Source organism: Equus przewalskii, chromosome 24 (genome assembly GCF_037783145.1).
Source record: "Equus przewalskii isolate Varuska chromosome 24, EquPr2, whole genome shotgun sequence".
Classification (NCBI taxonomy): Eukaryota; Metazoa; Chordata; class Mammalia; order Perissodactyla; family Equidae; genus Equus; species Equus przewalskii.
In genome coordinates this window covers 29,735,716-29,750,785 of record NC_091854.1, presented here as the reverse complement: position 1 = coordinate 29,750,785, position 15,070 = coordinate 29,735,716, and the positions used below count along the sequence as shown (strand labels likewise).

Genomic DNA, 15,070 nt, shown 5'->3' with positions numbered 1-15,070 from the left:
TCTGACGTATCCAAAGCACACCTTTTTTTCTCGTCTCTCCTGCCATACCCCACAAAGAAACCCAACCACTCTGCCTCGCCAAATCACCACTGAAGTTTCAGAATCTGTGTCCAAGAAGTGCCCTGGCTGGGAACGTCTCACATTCTCTCAGCCGCTGTCTGCCGAGCTCAGTGGTGCGGGGCGGGAGGTTGGGAAGAAAAACAAACAAATCCCCTTTAAGAATCTGAAGAGTTTAATCTACTAGATAAATAAAGGGAATCTCCAACTTGGCTGGGTCCTCTAGAAAAGTGAATCATAGAATCACAGAACGTTAGCTTAATGGGGTCAGTTGGTCCCATCAATCATTTGACGCCTGAAGAATCTGAGGTCCGAAGAGTCATGTTGAAGCACGATCCACAGAGCGCTGGTGGATGCTCGTGGTCTTCCCAACGATCCGTGGGGTCTCCTGTTGAGCATATGGTTATGCTTTTCTTTCTGGAAAGAACTATGGAAATATTGTAAGCAAAATGTCTAAATGCTTTGTTGAAATCTTAAAGTCAGCTTTAAAAAAAAATTTATCCTGAGAACTGTGTGCCTGTGTGTGAGGGGATGTGTGTGTGTGGTGGTAAAGCTGCAAGTGAGAACCAGTGGCTGGCCCATGCTGTCTTAACCTCAGGGAAGTGGTTTCTGAAGCAGTCAGAAGGCCTGCTCTGGAAGAGCGGCTCGATAAACCGACGTTGCTGAATTTCTTCACGAAGATGGTGGAAGATGAGCCAGCACTGCAGGACCAGCTGGCCTGCTGGTCGCAGAGCTGACGTTCGTAGCACTTCGCCAGCATCCCTGACTTCTGGCTGCACCTGCCACCTCCGAGCTTTGACAGATTAAGTGAATGAAGTGAATTGGTTAGAGCAGCCACACGGCTGACTTTTAAAATGTCTACAGCTATAATTATTTATAATATTTGCAGGTCTGTTTCTATGGAGCAGTGGTTCTTAACCCTTACTGCAAAAGGAGAGTCACCTAGGGAATAAATAGTCTAAAAAATATTGATGTTTGGGCCCCATCCTCACCCCAGATTTCTGCTTGAATTGGTCTTGAGTGGAGCCCTGGGTATGGGATTTTTTAAATACTCCCCAGGTAATTCTAATGTGTAATCTGAGTGGAGAACCACTGTCCCAGGAGACAGAAGTGTGCTTGTAGCTGAGGCTTTTGTCTTAGTCTGTTCAGGCTGCTACAGACTGAGTGGCTTAAAAACAACAGAAACACATTTCTCACAGTTCTGGAGGCTAGAAGTCCGAGATTAAGGCACCAGCATGGTCACGTCCTGCTAGGGTCCACTTCCTAGTTCACAGCAGGTGCCTCATTGCTGTGTCCTCGTGCAGTGGAAGGAGGTAGAGATCTCTCTAGACTCTCTTTTTAAAGGCACTAACCCCATTCACGAAGGCTCCACCCTCATGACTTCAGCCCCTCCCAAAGGCCCCACCTCCTAATACTGTCGTTTTTAAGAGTTAGGATTTCAACCTATGAATTTTGGAGGGGACACAAATATTCACACTCTATCAGCTTTCTTTTACACCAGCTATCTACAGACATTTTGTACTACCATGGCCAGGCACTGGTTCAGGTACAGAGATGAGAGTAGGGACCAGAGAGGGGTAATACAGAGTTGCATTCCAAGACCTGGCAATCTGCTGTTGTTGCCTTCCAGAGCACAAAATCATAATATGTTCTCGGGAAAACCACAGTAAAGGTCAACCCAGAAGTTAATCCTCTGGTTCCATAGGCCGTAAGCGTAACCACCCTCCAAGATCTGATGGCATGGCAGTGCTCCTGACGGTAGGGAGCTACTGCAGAAGCAGAAATTATTACAGCGTCTTTGCCAAGGCCAAGGCTGATAGCTTGGTACTTAACAAAACACATGGGAGCCTAAGGCTGATTTATAGACTCAGGAACTGTCAGCGTTAGAGAGAAGTACCCACACACACACGTGCATGCACTCGCGCAGGATGGCATTTCCCTGGCGTGTTTCCACAGGTTTATTTCGATATAAATAAGTTGGAGGTCATGGTAATTCTCGGTCCACTGAAAGAAGCCTGATGGACTCCAAGTGAAAGATGGTGGTTTATTGCACGGATGCTGGGGCCCCGTGGCCTGGGTTCAAATCCTAAGGTTTCCATTTATTGACTGTACAACCTTAGAGAAGTCCTCTACTCTCTGGGCTTCAGTAAAATGGGGATTACGAATCCGTCAAACGGGGATGATAAACCCAGGCCTTTCCCCACCATTTCGTTGCTGCCTTTCTGAGCCCCATGTCTAAATGAATGCTCAAATAGATGATCATATGAGCCTTAAAACCTGTGAACCAAGATGGGGCAGGATGGCTGGCAAATTCCATTCACAAACCGTGCTCTGTGCACCCTGTACGCTTTACCAAGAGTTCTCCAACCTGGTTATCTCCCACATCCCTCAAGACTCAGATCAGGTGACCTCCTACAGGAAGCTTCCTTGACCCCCATGGTTGGGATAAGGACTCTTACTTGAACAGCCTCTACTTTGCCACTAACTAGCTGTGTGATGTTGGGCAAGTCACTCAACACCTCTGTGCCTCAACTTTATCATCTGAAAAATGGGGATAATTACAATAATACCTAGCTTACAGAGGGTTATGTGAGAATTACATGAGTTGATGTATATGAAGTACTAAGAAATATTATAATTATTAACACCTACCATTATATGTTTAAGTTAGGTTTTTATCTTTTCTAAAAGACTATAACTCATTGAAGTCAGAAGCTGGATCTTATTCCCTGTCGAATTTTCAGTGCTTAATCCAATATCTGGAACAAATACACATTTGTCAAACTGAACCGAGCCAGATGGTTTTGTGCAAGGGGTGAAATGCAACCTCAGGCCCAAGGCTTTCCAAACCAAAAAAGATGTTGGTCTCTGAGCCCTGGAATGATGAGCCATAAAATTTTAGAACCAAAGGTTCCTCAGAGATCTTTCCTTTTATAAATAAAGAAACTGAGGCTCAGAAATGGCCAGTGACCTGCCTGATATTGCACAATGTGTTAGTGTCCTGGGGCTGCTGTCACCAAGTGCCACACGCCGGGCAGGATAAACAACAGAAGCCTATTGTCTCACCGTCCTGGAGGCTAGGAGTCCAAGGTCATGGTGGCGTCAGAGCCAGTTCCTTCCGAGGGCCGTGACGGAGGATCTGACCGTGCCTCTCGCCTCGCTCAGGGCGGTGTGCTGGCAATCTTTGGCATCCTTGGCTCGTCAGTGCGGCGCCTGAACTCTGCGTCCACGTTCACATGGTGTGCTCTCTGTGCGTGCTTGTGTTCAAATGTCCCCTTTTTATAAGGACAACAGTCACGTTGGGTTAAGGGCCCACCCTACTCCGTCTGGTATGACTTCATTTTAACTAATTACATCCACTAGGACCCTATTTCCAAATAAAGTCGCATTCTGAGGTGCTGGGGGTTAGGACGTCAACATGTAAATTTGAGGGGGTGAAACAGTTCAGACCATAACATGGTTACTCACCAGAAGGTTTCCTGGTTCCCAGCACAGGGCTCCTTCTGTGACGTTGTGGAATCTGGGGGCCTTAGACACCCATTCAACCTGTCCTCAACTCAAACCCCTCTCTAAAATCGGGGGAATGGACTGTGTGATTGCACAGGTACTATCCAGTCATAAAAAGTCTAACGCTTTATACCAAAGCATTCTTGTTTTCTTAAGGTGTCTCTGGGTTCTTCAAACATAGGATTATCTCCTTGGTGTAGTGAGGTGCCACACAGAGGGGTCAGGGTCAAGAGGGACAGGACCTCAGCAGAGTAGGACACACAGAGCCCAGGGGTCAGGAGCTTGGGCTCTGAGGGTGAACAGGCCCCAGTTCAAATCCCCTCAGGGAGCAGCAAGAAGGCCAGGTGAGGAGGAGGAGGAGGAAGTAAGGTTGGCAGCCAGGTCACAGGGCATCGTTAGGCTCACGTAAGGACTTGGGAAGTCACTGGACAGTTTTAAGCAGGGGACTGACGTGATCAGACCTACATTTCTAAAAGATGACTCTGCAAGGACAATAAACCCTGAGGCTTGTGCACAGCCAGGGAGACCAGCGAGGAACTACTGCAACGGTGTCCTGAAGGGACAGGAACTTGAGGAGACTAGTGGTGGAAGGGGTGTTGAGAGGTGGAAGATTTGGGGACGTGGTGATGGATTTGAAAATGGGAGCACAGGAAAAGGCGCGAGAAAGATCCCAAGGATGTGGCCTGGGCAGCCCGTTGGATGGCGGGAGCATTTCCTATTATGGGGAGCATTTGGACAGGAACAGATTTTGGTGGGGGACACTTTACGTTGGAGTGATTCTGGCCATTCAAGTGGAGATGTGGAGGAGGCACGTAGATGTATGAGTCCGAAGCTCAGGCCAGAGTTCCTGAGAGCCCTCAATCTGGCAGTGGTCAGGGTCCCCATCCACTTGGCCCCTGAGTCCACGTGGGCTAATTCTGTTTTACCCAACTCATCCCAACCCCAGATGTCATCCCCTCTGTCGGTTCCTCAAGAAATCTGCCCACACCAAGCATTTTATGTTGTTATAGAATTTCATTGACACTACAGGGGATCTTCGGGGGTCATGTTCAATCTCACGCTGCTTTCTGCCACCACACAGCTACTTCATTCCCTCTTTCTTTTCACTCTATCCTCCAATTCATTGAACCTCCCTCTCAGGAGCAAAACCAGTGATTTTTCCTGGCTTTTGCACTATGGTTAGCATTCCTCTTGTTGGTGGAGCATGATTTGGGGGAATCTACTTTTCCAAACCAAAAATCTTCTCAATAGGTATTTTGTGCAAATATACACAAGAGAAATTCAGATGTAAGAGCCTTTCTCCATCTTGTTATATCGTCCCCCAGTAAAAATGGGAAGCTCACTTACAAACTTTGTAGTGAGTGAGGAGATGAGTGAGGAGCAAGGCACAAATGTTTCCTTATGGTGCCCAAGCTTCCTCCACCTCGTGGCCCAACCCTGCCCACCCCATTAGCCGGATTTGCACCGCGGCTTGAGCCTTGCCCTCTGGCTCTGCTCAGTGGTTGGGACTTGGAGCCCTGGGTAGTGATCTCACCAACCCTCCAGCTCCCTTTTCCTTCCTTCCTTTCAAATTTCACCCCATCCCTACAAGGGCACGAATTCTTCTCCATCTCTTCGATAGTGCAATTCTACCAGCCCTTTTGTGGCTTGAGAATGCTCTCTGGGTCTCCTGCTTTACCCGCAGCAGCCCTCCCAGCACTCCGAGGTGCAGTGCTCTGAGCGCAGGCCCTGGAGGGAACATGAGTGGAGACACACAGGCCTGCCGCTCTCTCTTCAGTCTCTGGTCCTGCCCCGCCTCTCACCGTGTTTGCTGAGTGGCATTTCTAAATTTAAAGATACATTTTATTGCAAAGCATGTGCCCTCAAAGCAAGCCAATTACGTTGTCTGATGCTTAGGTAGCATAAAATGAAATAAATAAATAAAAACACACAAAAATTGGTCTGTCACAACACTGGGGGAGTGAGCAGAATGGGTGGTTCTGGATGCTTTGAGAAACAGCACGTCAAGTCCAGTAGAGCTATTTTCAACAGGAATTTGGTTTATATTCTCTTTTTATCTTTCTCATTGACTTCTAACCTAACTTCCAAGTAAGACGTGACTCCACGGTTTCTCTAGTTTCCTGCATGGAAATCTCAAGAAGAGCCAGGCCAGAATGCATGAGATGAAGCAACTGTTACGTCAGTGAGGGCAGAGGCCACATCTGGTATTTGCCCTCTGTTTCCACAATGTCCAGCATCGTGCCCGGCACAGGGTCAATGCTCAAACACATTTTGAATCAATCTGGACACAGATGACAGTAAGACCCCAGTTGATAGGAAGATGAGGAGCATGTGCTCTGAGGCAAGTGGACTCTCAGCTTCTCTCACTAGACTGTCTTCAACATTGAGTGCCCCCAAGACAGGACAGTGTGTTTTGCTCTGTTTCTTTTTTCATCTTTGTGTTCCTCACCAACAATCACTACGCTGGCCTGAAGTCAAAGTGCCCTGTGAGGCTTGTTGAGTGAATAACCCAAGTAACATGATAGAAAACCTTGTTATTGAAACGACTTGTGACATAGATCCATGTGTCTGATTTCCTTGGGGAAGGAGTAGAGCGTCTTGGGGAAAGCAAGGTAGGACAAGCCTGTGTTCCCAACTTGCTCTTCCCTTCCAGTTGTGGGGATTTCAGCAAATCACTGAAATTTTCTGAGCCTAAATTTTCTCACAATTAAATGGAGTGAACAACAGACAGCGAAAGATGGAATCGGATATAAAGTTATGTATAGGAGGTGCTCAATAAATCTTTATTGTCTGGATGCATGTTGTCATGGATGGAAGGATAAATGAATATTAAAACATTTTTTTAAAATCAGCTTTTGTCTTTGAGGTTCTGTTAATCAAGTTCCAGTTAATCTAGATTGTTCTACTCACACCTCAAGCTTCCAGGAGGATAAACGCTCTCACTCCAACCCACCAATATGGGACTACTCTGACACTGATAGGCTCACTGAAGTAGAAGGAAACGTGTAAACCCTGTTAGCCCCCCTGCTCCAGCACCGCAGAATCTCTCAGAAATATGCCTGATTGAAAGCGTCCAGTGATGGAGAACTCAGCAAGATTCTTTGGAGATGATGTAAATTCTTGGGTTTTTGAGGTGGAATCAAATTGTACTCTTCTAGAACACCCTCTCTGATTTATTTTTTTCCTTTTGTAGCCAATGTATTTAATTACTCTTCTAATTTCTTGTTCCAATTGAAAATAGGAGCCAAACTTTCAGAGTGTTTGACTATGTGACTCTTGGAAAGGTTATGTACCCTTCTTGTGCCTCAGTTTCCTTATCTGTAAAATAGAAGTAGTAAGATCAGCACCTATCTCAAAGATTATTGTGAGGATTAACTGAATTAAGGTTGTAAAATATTTCAAATCGTGTTTGGCCTGTCGTGCATGTTAATAAATATTAGCTATGTATAGCCAAAGGTAGCATGCTTTCTACGTTGTAGCCTTCAACCACTTTTCGTGACTTAAATTCATCAGTCTGGTCAAATTGTCCTGGGCTTGCTCACATGGACCTTGTGTTCTTAGGATGAGTGTCCCAGAAGCAAGCACCAGATTTCAGTGTGACTCTTGCCCTTCCTACTTCTGGGCACTGCTGCATAGCCCCAGACTGTTCATTCGGGGAGAAGTCAGTGACTCACCCCGATGATTCATAAAGTGCTTACAGGCAAACAAACCCTTCACACCTTGCACATGAGCCACTGTGAGAGTGTCTTGTCTCCTCCGCTCTGTGCCGGTAGAATTGAGTTTCTGCAACTCAGTGCAGCATTTACACTCTCCTGATACATTTCATCTGAAAAACCAGTGAAGTGTGGGAAAGAGGGTTTTCAGTTTGGGTGTCAGACTGACCTGTGTGTAATCCCAGCTCCAGTCCCATCTTTGAGACCTCAGAGAAGGTCCTTAATTTGTTTGACATTTAGTTTCCTTTTCTGAAAAAAATGGAGGACTGATATCCATGTCAAAGGATTATTTAGAAAGACTAAGTGACATAACTCATGCAAAGAGTCTGGCATATTCAGGCATGCAGTAAATGAGAGTTATTAGTAATATTAATACCCTTCTCTGACCGTTAAATGAGATAATATGTGTGTGGGAAAAAATACTTCAGATTGTTGGTTTTAATCCTAAAACCAGTATTGTTTTTAGGTTAAAAATAATTTTGAGTTTTGATTCTGATAATCCATTAGCTATGCCCACCACCCCCTGATTTTGTGATGTGTATTCCATATTTTCTTTTACATTGTTAGTAAAAGTGTTCCATGGGCAATGGCAGGGAGTCAACTACACATTTACCTACGTGCACCATCTATAAATGCACCATATGCACAAACATATCACGAAAAATATGATCGAACGCTTCTCTGAAATTCAGACATATCATGTCGAAAGCACTTCCCTCCTTGGTACAACTACTAACTAAGTGAGAAAAGAGACCATTATAGCACGACTTGTTCCTAGAGAACCCATGCTAGTTAGTTTCCTCTCAAATGACCCACAAACCACCTCTGAATCATCTGTTCTAGAATTTCTCATACAACTGATGTCATGCTTGACAATCTACACTGCTAGATTCTATCTTTCTTTCTAATGGTATTTGGCTATCACACTCGCCCCCTCCCCCCAGGTTTGCGACTTATTTTATGTTCTCTCTGATTTCTCAAAGATCACCAATTGAGTCAAAAACACATTGGTAAATCCTTTTGATATCCTGTGAAATCAAGCGCCTAGAGACATGAGACCATTTAAAGAACAGAGATGTTCTCCTAACACATCTTTGCTTTATTTGGCAAGTGTAGAAGCAGGGCATGGTACCTGTGCACTCCTGGTTAAGACTTTTCTCTTCCTAGCTGAGGAAAACTGTCCTTTTCCACAAAATATACAGTTCAGAAAGGAGGCCAAGGGAGCAGTGAAGAACGGCAGGCGAACATATTTCAAATAATGGTTCTTTAGCACCTATCATTGATTACTTTGGTAAACAGATAGTGAGCCCCTAATATTGTTCAGACACTGTTTTAAGACATTATGCTTACTTCTTATGTAATGGAGGATATAGGAAAACAGATGTGCAAATAAAAAGTTCAATAACATTATCAGAAGTGCTAAAGTAGAGGTACATGTAAAGACCACAAAAGCAGGAGCACCTAACTCTTTTTTGAGGGGATAACAGAGAGCATTTCCCATAGGAGGACAAGACTGAGTCTTCAAGAATGTTGAAGCAGGCAACAGACCAAACAGATCAGGGAAGGACAGGAGGGGCTGCACTGCAAGAGGAAGGAAGAGGGCAGGAAGAGGAAGAGATATGAAGGAGTGTTGCTGAGTCTCATCCTGTAAGATTCATTGAGTGTACTGTATACTGTGGGCCAGGTCCTCTACTAGATGCTGGGGATACAGACATGAGCAAACAGAAAGGTCTGACTCTCATGAAATAAAGTTGTAGTTAGAGAGATAGATATTAACCAAATCTTTAAAGAGTGACTGTGTTATTTAGAACTGATGCAAGTTCTCCAAAGGATGGAAATATACTTATATGAGAGTAACTAAGTCACCTCAGCCAATGTGCAAAGGAAAGGGAGAGGGAAGCGTTTTATGACCGTCAAAACAACTTATGCCGAAGCCCTGTAGGCAGAGGCAGCAGAGAGCGCACTGGAGAACTGAAAGAAGGCCGGTTTGACTTGAGATCGTGGAGTAGTAAGGCATGAGCTGGTGAGGCAGGCACAGGCCAGATCTCACAGGGCATTTTAAGGATTTTGTTCTTCCTTAAACACAATGAGAATCAACCAAAAATTTTAAGCGGGAAGGTGATATGATCACCTTGAATTTTGGAAAGATCATCCTTATAACAGTGTGGGGGGCAGATCCCAAGAGGACAATAAAAAAGTGGGAGATGAGCTAGCAGGTGATTGCAGTCGTCCAGCCAAGGTGAGATGATCCCTTGGACTAGAGTGGCACTGTGCAGATGGAGAGAAATGCGTGGATGTGGAGTTATTTAGGCCTTGCGTTTATAGATCTTGGTGATGGATGATAGTAGAGAAGAAATAGTGATAAAACACTAAAGAATAAATCCCAAGTTTTTGGCTTATGCAAGAGGAAATATGCTGAAGTCATTTTCTGAAAAAAGGAACACCAAGGAAGTACTAGCTGCCGGAGGTGAGGAGAGGAGCATGACTCCAGTTTTGGGGGTGTTGATTTTTGGGTCTTTGTGACATCCAAGTGGATATGAAGTAGACGGTTGAATATGACAATCCGGAGCTCAAAGAAGTTGGGGTTGGGCGGTATCTATCGATCATATACATGGTACTTGAAGCCGTGGGATATCCTAGGGAGATGCTGTATAGTGAGAAAAGAGGGTGGGAGGTAGGATAATCCTTGAGGAACTCTGCTGTTTAGTGAAAGAATATAAAAAGGACAGGCATGTAAAGGAGATTGAGAAAGAAACTGAAGAACTAGGAAGTGTACTGGGAAGGGTAAGAGAATCTGGTGTCTAAGAAGGCTAAAGGAAGAGAATGTTTTAAGAAGGTCCATTATATTGAATTGGTCCATTATGTTGAATCCTGCTGAGAAATGAAATGAAATAAGAAAGGAAAAAATGTTCCTTTTATTTAGAAATGTGGATATTACTGGTGAACTTAGAGATAATTTTCAGCAGAGTGGGGGCCCAACAGCCACTTTTCAGTGAAAAAAGAGTGAGGAGAGGTGAAAACATGGAGGCAGTAAGAACAGACAAGAAGCTCAGTTACAAAGAGGAAGACTGAGCGAGTGGTCATTGGTAATGTCTGCCTGGGAAGGTAGTGATGTGTGGTCCAAATCACTGGTGGAAGATCAGGTTTAGAAGGAAGGTCACTCTCTCCTTTTCACCAGAAAAGGAGGAGTACCAGTGTAAGCCTATTTGTGAGTTGAGTAGAGGGAAATTGAAACAATTCCTTTCTTCTGATACTTTTGACTTTCTTTTAACAAGAGAACATTGGCCCTTTCTCACTCACTATTTCTTTAGATCAAGAGGAACATTTGGCTAAAATCAAGTTAAAACACTTTCAGAGAATACTAAAGGAACTCAACCATCCAATTGTTGGAGGAAAATGAGAGTTGGGCCTCAAGAAATGATAACTCTACTTGGAGAAGGGAAATGGTAGGTAGCAGTATTTTAATATGTAAATAGTTTTATGAAAAACGAAAATTAATTTGTTCTTAATTACGGTAAGGCTGGGACCTAGACGAATGGAAGGTACGGGAAGGCTTGTTTCCACTTGGAGATAAGACAAATTGGCTTTTCTAATTGTTCTTGTTGCCCAAAGATGAAATAATAAGATTGAAGATGTGGTGAATTCCTCAGATACTAGAAGTGGTTGTTCAAGGAGACTTTTAGTTGTTGGGGCTGATGCAAAGAGGGAAGTTCAAGCATGAGATGCGAGGCTGGATGTTGGGAGTTTCTATTTCTTTGACTGTTTTTCTCCCCTTTACAAGGTGAACACCGTTTGTACTCCCCTCTTCAGCATGAAGTGCATTCTCCCTGAGAAGATAGAAGGATGGAAGATTGGCGACAAAGAGAACAGAGGAAGAGAGAATTACCAGGCTAGTTTCCCTGTGAGTTATGTCATTTGTCCACTTTTGGCACAGGCTATACTCCTACGTCCTTCCTTGATTTTTTTTTTTTTTTTTTTTTGCATTTGTGTGTGTGTATGTTTTGTTTGGCTTGATTTTCATCAGAACTTTGAACACCCTTCTGTTGTCCTCAGAAATTCTTCACCTAGCTTACTCCCAATGTGTTCTTACTAAGTATATACTCGTGTTCATCAAGCGGCCTTCTTGACTCTTCTCTTCTGGTTCCAAACTTTCGTATTCATTCTGGGAAAGTAGTTCCTCTTCTGCTTCCATTTTATACCTATTATCCTACAACCTGAGCTCTTCAGAGAGCATCTTTGTGCAGGCACATGGGTTTTTCTCATTTCCTGCTTAAAATCCAGGAATAACGGCCATTTGTATAGCACTTTGTAGACTTTATAGTATCCATTCATAGGTATCACTACTTTTGAATATCACAAACTCTTTGAGATACAAGTTATGTGCCATCGGTTCCAGCAGCATCCTCACTACCATAATCGCCATCATAATCATCACCACCACCTCTATATTACAGAGAGAGGTCTAGAGAAGACTAGGGAAGCACCGTGAGTCATTCCATTGAGCAGCTACCAAGCAGAGACTAGAACAGAGATCTGCATGCCCCGAAAGTCTAGGCTTTTCCCATGCGTGAAGCTGTTGCCCCAGAGCTTGTTTCCCCAGCTATTGTGAACCTGGAGTTGTCATGGTCACTTTTTCCAAAACTGCCTGTTATTTCCGCCTCAACAAGAAGCTCTTCCTCTTTGGTTGGAACTACATGAAATTACAGTTCTCTTAGTTACTTCCTTAATTGTAAAGAATGTTTATTGAATTATTGAGTTAACTTTCTGAGACCCTCCTTTACCAAATTCTCTTGAATACTAATGCTTCTTAGGTAGTCTGACCCACCTCTTCTGAGTCAAATTAGTCTGCCCCTTTTGAGCTGTGTCTAAATTGTCCCTCTCAGAGGTATATAAACAAATGCCAACCTTGACAGTGTGTTTAATCTTTCAGTTTATTGGCCATTCAATCAAAAACTATTTACTGAGTGCCTGACATGTGCCAAGCACTGTCCAGGCTCTTAGGGTAGAATGGTGAAAAATGAAGGAAATACATAAACCATGTAGAGAGACATTAATCAAATAATTGCAAAAATAAATTTAAGTGGCGGATTTGTTTGTCCTTTTTGGTCCTTTATTAGCTCTTTCATTTTTTCCTTTCTTAGGTCTTTTTCAGTTAATATGACAAACCTACCCTAGAAACTTATGTTTTGAACATACTACAACTTTTTCACAATGTACCTTGCTCTTTTAGAAAACACCTTAGCCATTTCACAAGCATATGGAACTTTAGAGTTAGAGGGAAACTTTGAAATTAGTCAGTCTGGCACCTCTCAGACCTGAATGTGCATTAGAATCAACTGGGAATCTTATTCAAATGCAGCTTCTGACTCAGTAGGTCTTGGGTGAGGCCTGAAATTCTGCATTTTTAGTAAGCTCCCAAGTGATGCTGATGCTGCTAGAACATTGACAACACTTTCAATAGCAAAGATCTAGTCCTCTGGTTTATAACTAGAAGTATCCATCAGAATACCTTGCTTTTGCAAAATACAGAATCTGAATCAGACTTTAGCAGGGGCTGGGACATGTGGAATTTGAAAAGGCAGTCTCAGACTTCCACTTCCAGTTAATATGAAATCATAGAAACTGGGTTTACCATCCTTCCTGAAAGACCAAAAGAAAAAAAACCTGATGTAATACAATACAATGGTTTTCAAGATACCAGACACTATTCCACAAAGGAGAGTGATCTATGAGAAACAGGAAACAAGTGAGGGGAGCCCAACAATCTTCCTTGAGAGACTTCCAAGGCATGGCATAGAGAGCAGTCACCCCACCAAGCAGAGCCCAGCAGACTCCCTGAGTTGAAGAGACGGAGCTGAAAGTCAGGGGAGAACAAGGTGCTAGTGTTCTCAGGATGGAGTACCAGAAAGGAGGGAATTGCCCAGAGAGAATTCTGGAAGTCTGCAGAAAGCCCCCTCAAGTATACAGGAGTACACCAATAAGCACATACCTCTAAGAAAATTACCCATGGCAAGGGTAGAAATTACTAAGAACAGATTAGTGATAACACAGCCCTGTATCTACACAGAGCTGGAAAGAGTGCCTGTACCTACCAGCCAAACTGGAAAATTTCATGATTCATGGGGCACTAGTTAGAGTACTCAGGAAGGACTGCCTCAGGTAAGGAATAATCAGTCTCAACTGTGCCCTGCTATAAATCTTCTAATTTATAGCATCTAATAAATCTTCTCATCTAATAAAGCTTCAGAGCAAGACCAAAAGGATCAAACTGTTTCCAAGTAACTTCTCTGTATCATAGAAGAAAACCCAAGTATATTTATAGGAATACAATAGCTAGCACCAAACAAGGTAAAATTCAAAACGTATGGGATCTAACGAAAATTTACCAGACACAGAAATAAGGAAGAGAATACAACCCATAATGAGGAGAAATATCAATCAAACAAAACTGACTCTGCCCTGACAGGAATGTTAGAATTGGGAGATAAGAATATGGTTGAACTGTAGACCAATGTCCAATGCATTAAGTAGAGACAAGAAAGATATAGAAATACAGTAAGTAAGATTCGTAGCAGTCAGACATTACAGAAGAAAAGATTAGTGAACTTAAGATGTCGTGATGGAAAATATTAAAAACGAAACACAAAGAGAGGAGAATAATAAAAAAGAAATGAATCAAGTATCATTGTGCTTTGGGACAACTTCAAGGAGGCAAATAGTGTGTAATTGGAATCTCTGAGGAAGGGGAAGGGGTTCATTAAAATGTTTTTAAAAATAAATGCTGGAAATTTTCCAAATTTGATGAAAATCGTAAACCCACAAATTTGAGCAGCTCAATGAAGCCCAAGAACAACAAACTTGAAGAAAAATACATCAAAGCACATCATAATCAAACAGCTTAAAGCCTGTGTTAAAAAAATCTTAAAAGCAGCCAAGGCGGGGTGGAGCAGGGAATCCTGTCACATACAGAGGAATGACGAGGACAAACATGGTAACAGACTTCTTGCCAGAAATAATGGAAGCAAGAAGACAATGGAACAACATCTTTAAAGGACTGAAAGAAAAAAATTGTTAATGAAGAATTCTATACCAAGTGAAATGCCTTTCAAAAATGAAGGAGCAAGAAAGGCTTTTTCAGACACACAAAAGCTGAAAGAATAGAGTCACAACTTGGAACATGTTAAAGGCAGTCTTCCAGCTGGAAACTTGGACCTACACCAAGAAATGAAGGGCACCAGAATTGGTAACTATACCATTGAATATGTACTTTTTTCCTATTTTAATAAAATCCCTTTCAGCAAAAATAAAAACAATGCAGCATGGAGTTTTTAAGATATGTACAAGTAAATGAATGAGAACTATAGTCCAAATATCTACAGTGAAGAAATGGAAGCATGCTATGGTAAGGCTTTTTATTAGAGGTGTGTATAAAAAAGAACATATCAATTACTCCAAAACTAATGTCATCATTTTTGGCAACAAAGCTTTAACAGTTATTCAGTTTAAAGCTAACAATTTATTTCAACTTCTTCATTTTTCCAGAAGTACATTTTGTTACCAATGTATTTTGGAGAATGTATGAGAATGCTACATTGCTCAAAGTTTTATATCTAATGGATAATAATAACAGTAGTAACTAAATTTATTGAAGCTTTACTAACATAACCCATCCAAACCCTAGCAGAACCCAGCGGGGCAGGTGCCTTTATGAGCCTGATGTGGTGGATGAGAAAACTAGGAGACAAGCTGATCAGCTATAGAGCCTGGATGCAAAGCCAGGAGTTCAAGCCTGG

General features: G+C 42.8%; 1 long non-coding RNA gene across 1 annotated transcript; it reads right to left on the bottom strand.

Annotated features, from left to right (window-relative positions):
- Positions 1-214: 214 nt before the first annotated feature.
- On the bottom strand, positions 215-1,372 carry LOC139079125 (uncharacterized). The gene is made up of 2 exons (XR_011532452.1): positions 1,255-1,372; positions 215-484 (listed from the first exon to the last, which is right to left on the bottom strand). It is a non-coding gene; the product is annotated as an uncharacterized lncRNA (long non-coding RNA).
- Between the last annotated feature and the right edge of the window lie 13,698 nt (positions 1,373-15,070).